This window comes from Puma concolor, chromosome B2, assembly GCF_028749965.1.
Source record: "Puma concolor isolate L17-30 chromosome B2, mPumCon1.1.hap2, whole genome shotgun sequence".
Classification (NCBI taxonomy): Eukaryota; Metazoa; Chordata; class Mammalia; order Carnivora; family Felidae; genus Puma; species Puma concolor.
The window spans coordinates 133,346,507-133,358,975 of NC_141671.1; the positions used below are offsets into that span (position 1 = coordinate 133,346,507).

General features: G+C 40.7%; 1 protein-coding gene and 1 pseudogene across 3 annotated transcripts in view; both read right to left on the reverse strand.

Moving 5' to 3' along the window:
- Window positions 1–12,469, reverse strand: part of EPM2A (EPM2A glucan phosphatase, laforin) — a 167,251-nt gene that overhangs the window by 86,957 nt on the left and 67,825 nt on the right. The gene's annotated exons all lie outside the window — the stretch shown is intronic.
- Window positions 4,974–11,341, reverse strand: LOC147581269 (ADP/ATP translocase 3 pseudogene; annotated as a pseudogene).

Genomic DNA, 12,469 nt, shown 5'->3' on the forward strand with positions numbered 1-12,469 from the left:
TCACATGCAGAGATGCTTATTCATGTGTTTAATAAATTTTTTCTTAATTGCTCTAATAATTTTTAATGTTGATTTTCCCACTGTCATTTCAACAATTTTTATGGTAGTGTCTAGACTTTTGCTGTTTGTAAATTGGCAGGTCAATTTTTCTCACCATAGCACTCCCAGAATTGAGTAGAAATTTTATCGTGTTTCATCATCTGAACACAAATCCAAGTCACTCTAAAAATAGAGGAAGCATCTATATTAGTATTAGACTCCCTATGTAGAAGAATATGCTTCCAACCAGATTTCACCCGTTTGTTTTTCATAGCTCCATGCCCACTACAAAAGCTCCTGGGCCACCTCGTGTACTTTAAGACAAATAATGTTGAGGCAGAAGGTGATAACCTTCCCTAGAAGGCACATCTCAAGAGTGTGAACATTTAGATGCAAAGAACACAAAATAATCATATTCACCCCAGGACTCTGAAGAACATTGAGGATTATTTTACATTTAACCTCCTCCTAATCAAGCAGACATGCATTTTAGCGGTTCCATAGTAAGTAAATGTTTGGCATAAAAATCCCTCTTCAATTAAGATTTTCTAGAGTGTCAATCAAATGGTTTAATAAAGTATTCCCTGATCTAGTTCTGAAGTGAGAACCATCTCTAGTGGCTTTGTGTTTTGCTTTCCTCCACAGAAAAAGTATTTTTTGATATTACGGATTTTATGCAAACATCATGCAGGCATGACTCTAGTTACTGGAAAGAAACTAGACATGTACAGCTAACTGAAATAGCAAATAGAGTGGTCAAATATAATTTTTAAAGACGAAATTGTTTCTGAAATTGATAAGCCACAGGTTTTCAATGTCATATTAGTGAGATATTACAGGCTGTAAAAAATAAAAGAGGGCCAATCAGAGACATTATCTTAGAAGTTACCATAGCTATAAACATAAACTACGTCTGTATTAAGAAATAGTTGAAGAAGGGTTTTGCTGGTCTCCGAACTTTGTCTGATTCCAAGCAACAGAAAATCTGACCAAGAGGGACTTCAACAAATACAGGTCTATCTCTCTCATAATAAGAGGCATAAAGCCAGGCAGCCCAGAACTGATGTAATACCAAGTGCTTTTTGATGGTCCGCTTTGCCACCCTTCACACATTGATCTTGTTGTCATACTTGTCACCTCATGTTCAAAGGCTGACCCCTAGGCATCACGTCCGGACGGACACTCCACTTCCCAGTCATAAAAAGGGGGAGGGACCTAGGTTCCTTTTCATGGGAAAAGTGAGAGCTCTCCTGGGAGCCACACCTAAAAAACTTCTTGCATCTCATTCACCAGAACTAGATGACACAGCTCTCCTGAGACCAACTGCTAGCCCTGGGGGGATAAGAGAACCACACAGATTAAAGCACTAATGATTCATCCCAGTGCAGTCAAGACAAATCAGACAAAGCATGGGGGGACAAATGCTAATTAGGCCACTGATAGTGGCTGTGATGGGCTTGAGCATGTATGTCATCTTTTCCCAGCAAACCATTTTAGAAAAGGAACCACGTTGGTTTAGGTACCATGTGTCTCTACTTGATTTTATTCAAAAGTACCCAATGCATTACATTTCAATTGTAAAGTATTTTTAAATAAATCAACAGTAAAACTGAAAGCATGTTAATGCACTTTACAAACTTGAAAATTGCCCAAAAGACAGAGAGAGAGAGAGGAACAGTCTGTTTGTCCAGTTCTTGGTATGTTTGGTTCGTAGAACCTCTTTGCTGTAACACAAAATCTCCTCCTGCTTCTAGCCATACACCTTCCCCATCCCTCCTCTTCCAGCTTTCCTGTGGGCTGCCCTGCCATCATCTGTTATAACCTTCTCTTTCCCCTAACTAGCCCTGTCCTCACCAAATATACCCTTCTTCAATATTCAATCTTCAGGGCACTACAATTTGACATCTGCCCTCAACACTCCACTAAAAAGACTTGAAATGAAGTCATCTCCTGTCAGATTCATTTTTTATCTTTCTTTACCTGCCTATAGCATTTAAAGATAGTGACCACTCTCTGTTTAATCTTTCCCCTGTTGGCTCCATAATACTCCTCTTCTGGAAGGCAGTATATTAGAACAGTTAAATGCATGGGTTCATGATCCAGACGGGGACTCCATTCCAAGTTATATGAATTTACCATCTGTAAACAGGAATGAGAAATCCCTTTAAGCAATCTGTGCCTCATTGTCTCATTTGTGAAAAAGGAATCCTGGTACCAGCTCCTTCACAGGGTTGTTATGAGAGAATTCCATTAGATAATCCATTCAAAGGATTTAACATAGGACCTACCACAGCTGGTGTTCAGTAAGAATTCTTAACTACTATTCCTCTCATATCCCTTCCAGTCCTTCTTGTTAGTTTGCAAACTGTAGGCTGACTTACAAAACAGATGTACCCCGAAAAGAAGCTCGTATTGTTTTAACAACAGCTTTGTCCAGACCTATATGTTTCAAGACAAAACTATAGTAACAGTGACTCCACATGGGCTCATGTGTTCCAGACAGGACCACTGAGTTTTTCAACAACCCACCTAGTTTAGAAATGCTGACCAATTTCTGCCCAAATCATGCCAGCTTCTCCCTAAAACTAAAACTAATGAAACATCCAAATCTTTTCACTTTGAATTGTTCTCAAGGCAAATTTCTCTTAGTTCTGTTTAAAAATAGCTCATTGGTGCAAATATAAGACTTGACTTTTATTTTCTTCTTGTTGGTTTATTCCTACTTTGGGGACTTCAAATTTTGAATATTGCTTCTCTCAAACAAAATAGCTACTATCTCACCCAGTTCATCTCTTACCAGGAAACTTGATAAGCATGCGTCCTAAATTACTGATAAAAAGATTTAGCAGGAAAGGATCTAGAATAAAGTGACTTGTAAAAAGCCACTTGCACTCACCCTCATGTTCTACTGGTTCATCAGTCAGCTGTTCAACTAGCGTGAATCCACCTAACCTGTCTATTAGCCAGCCAGTCATTTTCCAATTTGCGGACAAAAAAATTGGGAAATTTTTCTAAAATTCTTTACTGAAACTAAGATGCAACGTTCCTCCATTTTTCCCCTTGTATAAATGAGGATTATTAATTATTTGATGAGGCAAGACTTCTAAAGCAATTTTAAAGCTCCTTAAAAATATGTAATGATGGCGAAATATCAAGGTGGGTTTTTTTTTTTATCTTTTTGTGAGTCATAAGTCCCTTTGAGAATCAGTGAAAAGCTATGAATAATCTTCCTCAAAATTAAAAAAAAATTAATGTTTATTTATTTTTGAGAGAGAGACAGAGCATGAGCAGGGGAGAGGCACAGAATCGGAAGCAGGCTCCAGGCTCTGAGTTGTCAGCACAGATCCTGACGCGGGACTCGAACTCATGAGCTGTGAGATCTGACCTGAGCCGAAGTCAGATGCCTGACTGAGCTACCAGGTGCCCTTCAAAAAATGTTTTTAAATGCTCATGCACACAGTGCATACAGCTTATCATTATTATGTATAGTGGAAAAAGGAATTGTGCTTTATAATTATGGCCATCAGAGAAAGAGATGAAATTTTCATTAACATATCAATTCAACTTTAGACATAAATATTTTTTTTAACTTATTCTTTTTTTTTTCCTCCCTGAAAACAGCAAAGATCTATTTGGCACAAAATTTAAATTAAACATCAAGAATCACCATTTAAAAATGAAGATTTCTCTATCTACATCAAGTTTTATAAACAGCTTTTCAACAGCCTAATTTTTCCAAAGCACCTAGCTGCTTTCTCTTGTACATACAGAATGTAGTCTTTGCGGACGTATAAAAATCATATTGACGGTCTCTTTATAGGTGAAAACTAGCATTCCACCATGTTGCTAAAGAATTTTTACTTTTTCCATGCTACAGAACAAGACTACTCCAGGAGGCCTAGCCTGCCACTTACAGTGAAGCCTCAATATTAACAGAAGTCAGCAAGGAATCACTTACCAAGATTTATAAGGGTACTTGTCTTATTTAACTTATCTTGTAGAATTGATTCTCTAAGAAATTCTGACACAAAGTTAACTGATATGGAACCATGATAAAGTGTTTCTCAAACACGTCATAGACATCAAAGGAATCTGCACAACAACTTTATGATCTTATGATACACAGGATAAAATAAGCAAGCATCCATAATATAAGTCAAAAATGTCCAAATGAGTTTATTTAAAAAAAAAAAAAGTCATTGTTAAAGCATTCACAAAAAAGCCAGTGGCAAGATTTTTATAGGTGATTTTCAACTGGTTTTAATTACCTACATCAAAGTAATTTGCTTACATCTGAACAAAATTAAGCTATCTAACACTTCCTCCCAAATGAAGCAGAAGTTCTGGACAAACCTCTCTCTTACGGTGACTGTCCTCACATTTATGTCATTAAATCTTTTTTAAATGAATGGTGACTGTTTCTCAGAATTCTTTTGAGAGATAGGGAGTACACAGGAGGAGAAAGTGGAAAGATAAGTTGGGGAGATAATGAGATTGTGACTAAATTCTTTTTTTTTTTTCTGAGATTATATACAAACTATAGAATTATAGTAGAGTACAAGTGAAATACTGCCACCCAGTGGAATTATAACATAAATAAAATCTTGAAATTTGAAAAGACTGCAAAAATTCCCTATCAATTTTTAATTGGAACGATAAAGCTTAGTGATTTTCAAAGTACTTTCAAATATATTATTCCTCAAAAATAAAAGTCCAGTGGGACAGACAGCAACTGTGTAAGCACATCTTTTCCTGAGTCTGAGGTTCTAGTGGATTAAGTGACTTGACAGAGCCCTATGTTCACTGGAGACCAAGGATGCGCTCCCAGGTCAAGGCTGCTTACACCACGGAGCCCCCCTGAAAGACCCTCTGCCTACTCTTATCCAAACAAGAGTCCTGTTTTCTTTTGTTTTGTTTTTTTCTCTGTGTCCCAGTTTTTATGGTTTTGCAGGAGAATGCTGGACATGAAACATAATTGCAAACATTCGGCTGTGCAAAAGAGAACAGTGCTTAAGTACAAACGGAGACACGATTCTTAAGTGCTTAAACACAACTAAGGTCCCACAAGCACCTGGACTCTAGGGTCAGTGTGGCGGAACTGCCTGTGGTCTCACCAAGAGGTCCTAAATCCCCTTCCCACCCCAGCCTCCACAACCAATACATGGAATCTGGTGCCAATGGTCCATCGCAAAGAGCTCCTTTTAGAACCTTCCCCAGTCCTCTACACGTGATCTGGCCGAGCAAGGACACCGGAATTTCTCGAATATCAGTGGTCCCTAACATAAGTATTCTACGTGATGGCCTTGGTCCCCGTGTCTGGGAAGCACACCGCTATGACTTTCTTCAGCTCGCGTACAGAACCAGCACAAAGGCGCACCCTGGCCCCCAGGACATTGGACCATGTGCCCTTGAATAAGGTTTTGCCCCCTTCCTCATGGAAGGTTTCCACCAGCAGTCGAGGGTCCTCTCGTATGTAACGTCAGCTCCTTTGTGCCCCCACCGCATCATCACCCGCAGCTGCACGGTGTCGAAGGGGCAGGAGAGCCCGCCTGCCGCGGCTGTCACAGTCTGGGGGTGTTCCTGGGGCCCGGGAGCATGCCTTTGGCTGGGTCGTACACGCCGAAGTAGGCCAACGGGTGGACGATGGTGATGCCCCTGCCCCAAGACGTGGTCCAGGCCCCGGTGCCTGGTCATCTTTACCAGACAGTCCCCCAGGCCTTTGAACTCCTGCTCAGACTTCCCCATGTCGGCTGCCACTTGGGTTCTGGCAAAATCCAGCCGGGGGGGGGGGGGGGGAATGAAGCAGAGGGAGGTGGCTCCAGGTGCCCCACCTGAGGCCAGATCACCGGCAAAATAACTCCAAAAGTGTGTGTGCTTGTCCACGCCCCTCCCCCCTCCAGGAAGATCTGGTTGTACTTATCCCGGAAGGCCAGGTTGAGGCCGTGTGTGGGGAAGTAGCGGATGACGTTGGCCAGGTCAGGGTAGCACGCCCTGCTCCTTGGGGATGCGCACGATGCAGTCTGCCATGCCCTTGCACCGCTGGTTGGCGGCAATCTGCTCGCACCTGCAGCAGCCACTGAGCCCGCTGATCAGGGTCACGGCCGTCTCAGAGATGGTGGCAGTGAGGTCTCCAGCCAGGAAGTATTTCAGAGAAGAGAAAACAGAGACTCGGCGATTATCAAAGCTTCTCAAACATCTCCAAGGGGTCTTGGGAACATAGCTTGAAGCAGTACTCCATACTGTCATGAAAATTCTTGGAAGACTTGTATTTTTCCCTTAAAAATTCCTGTGAGACTTGTGCTCTATTCTGTATCATATGCATGTCTCCTTCGACTTTAAATAATGTTTTTGTCCCCCTGAAATGTCTTTTAGACACTGTTGCTTTAAGACAATAGTGTATTTCTATTATTCACTAGTCCAGGACCACACTGAAGATGAGAAGACAGTTTTAGTATAACAGTTTGAGACACCTGGAAAGTACCTTGCTCAAGTTCATTCATTCATCAAGTATTTAATGAACACCCGCCAAGTGCTAGGCATTGTTTTAGATCATAGGGCATGCTATGATAATAAACACCTAAGTTATCCGGTCTCCTAGAAGAGCAAAGGTTTATTTCTTGCCTGGGCTGGAGTTCACTGTGGATTGGCTAAGCAAGGGCCATTCTTCACATTTCATCATCTTCAGGCTGGGATCATCAGACAGAGTAGTCACTATTTGGAACATCAATAGAAATCTCTTGGCAGAGAGAAAGGAGTGCGGCAAAGCAATAGGAAGTGACACACATCATTTCCTCTTATATTTTATTAACCAAAGCAAGCCATATGACAAAGATATTCTTCTTCAACAGAGCAAAGAAGAATAATTCACCCAGAGGGAGAGGATGTGAACATTGGCAAACAATTAACAGTATGCCTTACCCCACCTTTTCCAAATATGCTGAGGAAAGGTGGTTCTGGGTAACATAAAGGACAGAGGTCAGATCTCTCAGTCTGCCAGATGGGAATTCAAGCAGTTTTACTTAAATGTTAAAAGAAAGGGTTATCATAGAAGGCCAGAGGACTTGGAGTATGTAGAGGTCAGACACATGAGATCTACACGAGTATGTATTAGACAAGTAGAAACGTATTTCGAATGTTTATAACTCTGATTTATGGTCCCAAGTCCCAGTACTGACATAATACTTTATCAGTACAAAGTCCTGAAAGCTGCCTGTTTCTACTGCAGGTTACCACATCTGATCAGAAGCAGTATGGCAGGGTTGCTCAATGTACCTATACATAAAACCATAGCCATGGAGGTGGGAGTGGTACACAAATTATATCCAGGATCAACATGTCAGGGTTGCCTAACTCAAAGTATGTCAAACCCACAACCAGTTGAGTGGGGCAACAGAGCCAGTACAGGCACTAATCGTATACAGTAAAACCTTGGTTTTCGAGCATAATTCATTCCAGAAACATGCTTGTAATCCAAAACACTTCTATATCAAGGCAAATTTCCCCATAAGAAATAATGGAAACTCAGATGATTCGTTCCACAACTCAAAAATATTCATATAAAAATGGTTACAATAGGGATACCTGGGTGGCTCAGTCAGTTGATCGTCCAATTTTGACTCAGGTCATGATCTCATAGTTCATGAGTTCAAGCCCCACATTGGGCTTGCTGCTGTCAGCTTGTCAGCACCAGGTCTGCTTTGGATCTTCCGTCCCCCTCTCTCCCTGACACTCCCCACTCATGCTCTCTCAAAAAAGTAAGAAAAAAACACTTAAAAATGATTACAATACTGTAATGTAATACAAAATAATAAAAAATACAAAATATAAAGGAAAATAAACAAATTAACCTTCACTTAACTTTGAAAACCTTCGTGGCTGCTGTGAGGGAGACAAGAGAGAGGAAGGTTACTGTGTAGGACAAATTTCTCTATCACTCACAGAAATCACTGCTGTCTATTGGCCCAATGGACTCTTTTTCTTTTCTCGCAACGTTAACAAGGAATCTATCCAACGACATTTGTTTTTGCCTCCTTTTGAGGATTTTGTGAAAATCTGACATTGCATTGTTGTTGAACAGATTCATTGCTCACACTACTACGGCCTTATTCAGGTGGTGCTTTTCTACAAAATTTGGCACTGTTTCCCACATTTTACATATCTCCCTAATCTCATTTGAAGTAAGGGATTCGTCCGCTTTTTTCTCCTCCTCCTCTGCAGACAAGATGCAGATGTGGATTTCTTATAATATCTTGCAATTTCAGCCACTCGCATACCTCATTCGTACTTCTTGATGATTTCTTTCTTAACTTCCACTGTAATCATCTCCTTCTTCTTACTGCCTTTCTTTTCAACCTTTTTCTGCATGAGGGCCATTGTACACGCTCTCATGGATGTTGACTACAGTACAGTATTAATAAACTCTTGTCATATACTGTATTTAATGTAACTGGCAATAAGGCAGCAAAGGGTCTGTATCTGCAGGCAGCCTGACATAGAAGGAAGCAAAGCACTCCTAGCTTACTCTTGTCTGGAAAAGCAAAGGACAGTCCATGGGTGCTTTTAAGTGACAGAAAATACACTAGTGCCAGTTGTGGGCACCTTCCAATGTTCTGAAAAATCATTTATTTCTGCCTAACACTGCGGCCTGAGACCAAACATCTGAGCATGGGAGATGATCACTCACAATCCCACAGAGAGAGAGAGAGAGAGAGAGAGAGAGAGAGAGAGAGAGAGAGAAGGAGAGAAGGAGAGAGAGAGAATGAGAACCAGTGGCTCAGTTGTGATCATGTGACATTCAGCATCACATACTACTCATATTGCAAGACATTGCTCATTTATCAAGTTAAAATTTATTAGAAATGTTTGCTCGTCTTGCAGAACACTCACAGGACAAATTACTTGCAGTCCAAAGTTTTACTGTATATGACTAAAACTATGTGAGTTCACTAAACTGTGTGCTACAATTTTCATAGCTCCATAAGATCTCCAGTTGGAAGACTGCATAGTATTCCTTCCCGTTGCTAATGCTGGAAAGTTGAGCCTCTGACCAGAAGCTCTAATGAAAGCCTTCATACTGAGTCCAACCAACACGGATGGCCTCGGCAGCTGCCAGAGAAAAAGAAAGCAATCTGGCCTACAATGCCACCAACGGACCATGGCAGACACCCCATAGAGATTAAGATACTAATCCCCTGTATCCCTAATCCAAGGAAATAAGTATATGCCTGTATGGGTGTTGTACCTTAACCAGAAGGTTTGGTTTAGATAGATTCAATAATTTTACATCATATAATCATTTGTATTTAAGAACTGTATCATAAGTATAAACTATTTGAAGAAGCCGCCTCTGATTTTCATATTATTCCACCAAAGCCAATGGAATAACATAGCATGGTTCATTGCAGATCTAAGACTGCCACAACTGTGACAGAAATCCAAGAAAAGCGATAGCATTATCAAAGAGTTGCATGAAATGTTGGGGGGAAATAAAGAGTCTGGGTGGCTGGAACTCTTGATTGTTTTCAGCAAGTGGCAGGAGTGCAGACAAAAGTAGATAATTGACAGATTGTGAGGAGCCTCAAAGGTCATAGTAAGAAGTTTGGATTCATTTTGTAGGAAATAAGAAATCATCAAAGAATTTTTAATCATAGATGTGACACTATCCAATTTGTATTTTAGGAAGATAATCCTGGTAGCAGTGTGGAGGAAGGACTGAATAGAGAAGGGACACAAAGGAGTTAGATCTTGTAAAAGGCCACTGAAATGCCAAGAAACCAAACCATAACAGAAGCAGTAGGATGAAAATAAAAAGAGGTGGTTGGGGGTGGGGTATGGGTTGAATGGAACTATTGCAACTTGCAGAATCCCTTACAGTGGTCTCCCAAACCACCTGGTTTTCAAAAGTACCTTGGGAAACTGTAAAATTCTTATTCCCTGGCCAGTCTCAGAACTATTAAATCAAAATCTCTTAAGGATGTAGACTAGGAAATGCTGGTCACACCCCAGGGGTTCATGATGTAATCAGCCCAGCCTAAGAAGTTATGCTTCTACAAACTTACTTAAGTGACTGAGCTAGTGTCTTTAAATCATGAAAGTATGAATGAAGAATGTATAATCAGTTACAAAGAGCCCCATATTGTATGGTTCCATTTATATGAAATATTCAGAATAGGCAAATGAACAGAGACAGAAAATATATTATTGCAGTTGCCAGAGGATGGAGGAAGGAGAAATGGGGATTGATTTGTTGTGAAAATGTTGGAGAATTAATGTTAATTACACAACATTGTAAATATACTAAAAACCACTGAATTTTACGCTTAAAGGGGTGAATTTTATGACATGTAACTTAGATCTCAATAAAACTCCTTTTAAATAAATGAATTTCTAGATTCCACCTTTGGAGATTCCATAAATCTGCAATTGACCCAAGAATCTGTATGTTTAAAAAGCTCACCAGGTTGGGGCACCTCATGGTTCATGGGTTCGAGCCCTGCATTGGGCTCGCTGCTATCAGCACAAAGCCCACTTCAGATCCTCTGTTCCCCTCTCTGTCTGCCCCTCCCCCGCTCACTCTCTTGCTCTCTCTCTCTCTCTCAAAAACAAATAAATATATAAACAAATAAAAACATTTTTTAAATGTTTTTAACATTTTAAAAGCTCACTAGGTCAATGAAAACAATCAACAAAACTAAAAGGCAACCAACAAAATGGGAAAATAAATTTGCATTAACATATATGATTTTAGTATCCAAAATCTATAATGAACTTATCAAACTCAACACCCAAAAAATGAACAACCCAGTTAAGAAATGGGCAGAAGATGTGAAAGACATTTTTCCAAAGAAGACATCCAGATGGCTAACAGACACACGAAAAGATGCTCAACACTACTCATCATCAGGGAAATACAAATCAAAACCATGATGAGATACCACCTCACACCTGTCAGAATGGCTGAAATTAACAACACAAGAAAAACAGGTGTTGGCAAGGATGCGAAGAAAGGGAAACCCTCTTGCACGGTTGGTGGGAATGCAAACTGGTACAGCCACTCTGGAAAACAGAATGGAGTTTCCTCAAAAAACTAAAAGTAGGGGTGCCTGGGTGGCTCAGTTGGTTAAGCATCTGTCTTCAGCTCAAGTCATGATCTCCTGGTTCATGGGTTCGAGCCCTGTGTTGGGCCCTGTGCTGACAGCTCAAAGCCTGGAGCCTGCTTCGGATTCTGTGTGTCTCTCACTCTCTGCTCCTCTCCTGCTCATGCTCTGTCTCTGTGTCTCAAAAATAAATAAATGTAAAAAAAAAAAAATAGGGGCGCCTGGGTGGCGCAGTCGGTTAAGCGTCCGACTTCAGCCAGGTCACGATCTCGCGGTCCGGGAGTTCGAGCCCCGCGTCAGGCTCTGGGCTGATGGCTCAGAGCCTGGAGCCTGTTTCCGATTCTGTGTCTCCCTCTCTCTCTGCCCCTCCCCTGTTCATGCTCTGTCTCTCTCTGTCCCAAAAATAAATAAATGTTGAAAAAAAAATTTAAAAAAAAAAAAAATAGAACAACGCTATGATCCAGCAGTTGCACTATTAGGTATTCACCCAAAGGATACAAAAATACAGATTTGAAGGCATACATGCAGCCCAATGTTTATAGCAGCATTATCAACAATAGCCATACTATGGAGAGAGTACAGATGTCCATCGACTGCTGAATGGATAAAGAAGATGTGTGTGTGTGTGTGTGTGTGTGTGTATACACACACACATATACATACTGGAAATTAGCCATCAAAAGGAATGAAATCTTGCCATTTGCAATGACATGGATGGAGCTAGAATGTATTAAGCTAAGTGAAACAAGTCAATCAGATAAAGACAAATATCATATGATTTCACTCATATGTGGAATTTATTTTTTAATGTTTATATTTGAGAGAGAGAGAGAGAGAGAGAGAGAGAGAGAAAATGTGAGCGGGGAGGGGTAAAGAGAGAGGGGAACAGAAGATCTGAAGTGGACTTTGTGCTGACAGCAGAGAGCCCAATGCAGGCCTCAAACTCAGGAACCATGAGATCATGACCTGAGCTGAAGTCAGACACTTAACTGACTGAGCCACCCAGGTATCCCTCCTCATATGTGGAATTTAAAAAACAAAACAGATGAACAGATGGGAAGCGTGGGGGCGGGGGAGGGGGGGAGAAGAGAAGGAAACAAACCACAAGAGACTCAATGATAGAAAACAAACTGAGGGTTGATGGAGGGAAGTAGGTGAGGAATGGGTTAGATGGGTGATGGGTATTAAAAAGGGCACCTGTTGTGATGAGCACTGGGTGTTGTATATAAATGAGGAATCACTGAATTCTACTTCTGAAATCAATATTGCACTGTATATTAACTAATTAATGCACCAGGTGATCCTAATGCTCAGTCAGGTTAGGGAATCACTGA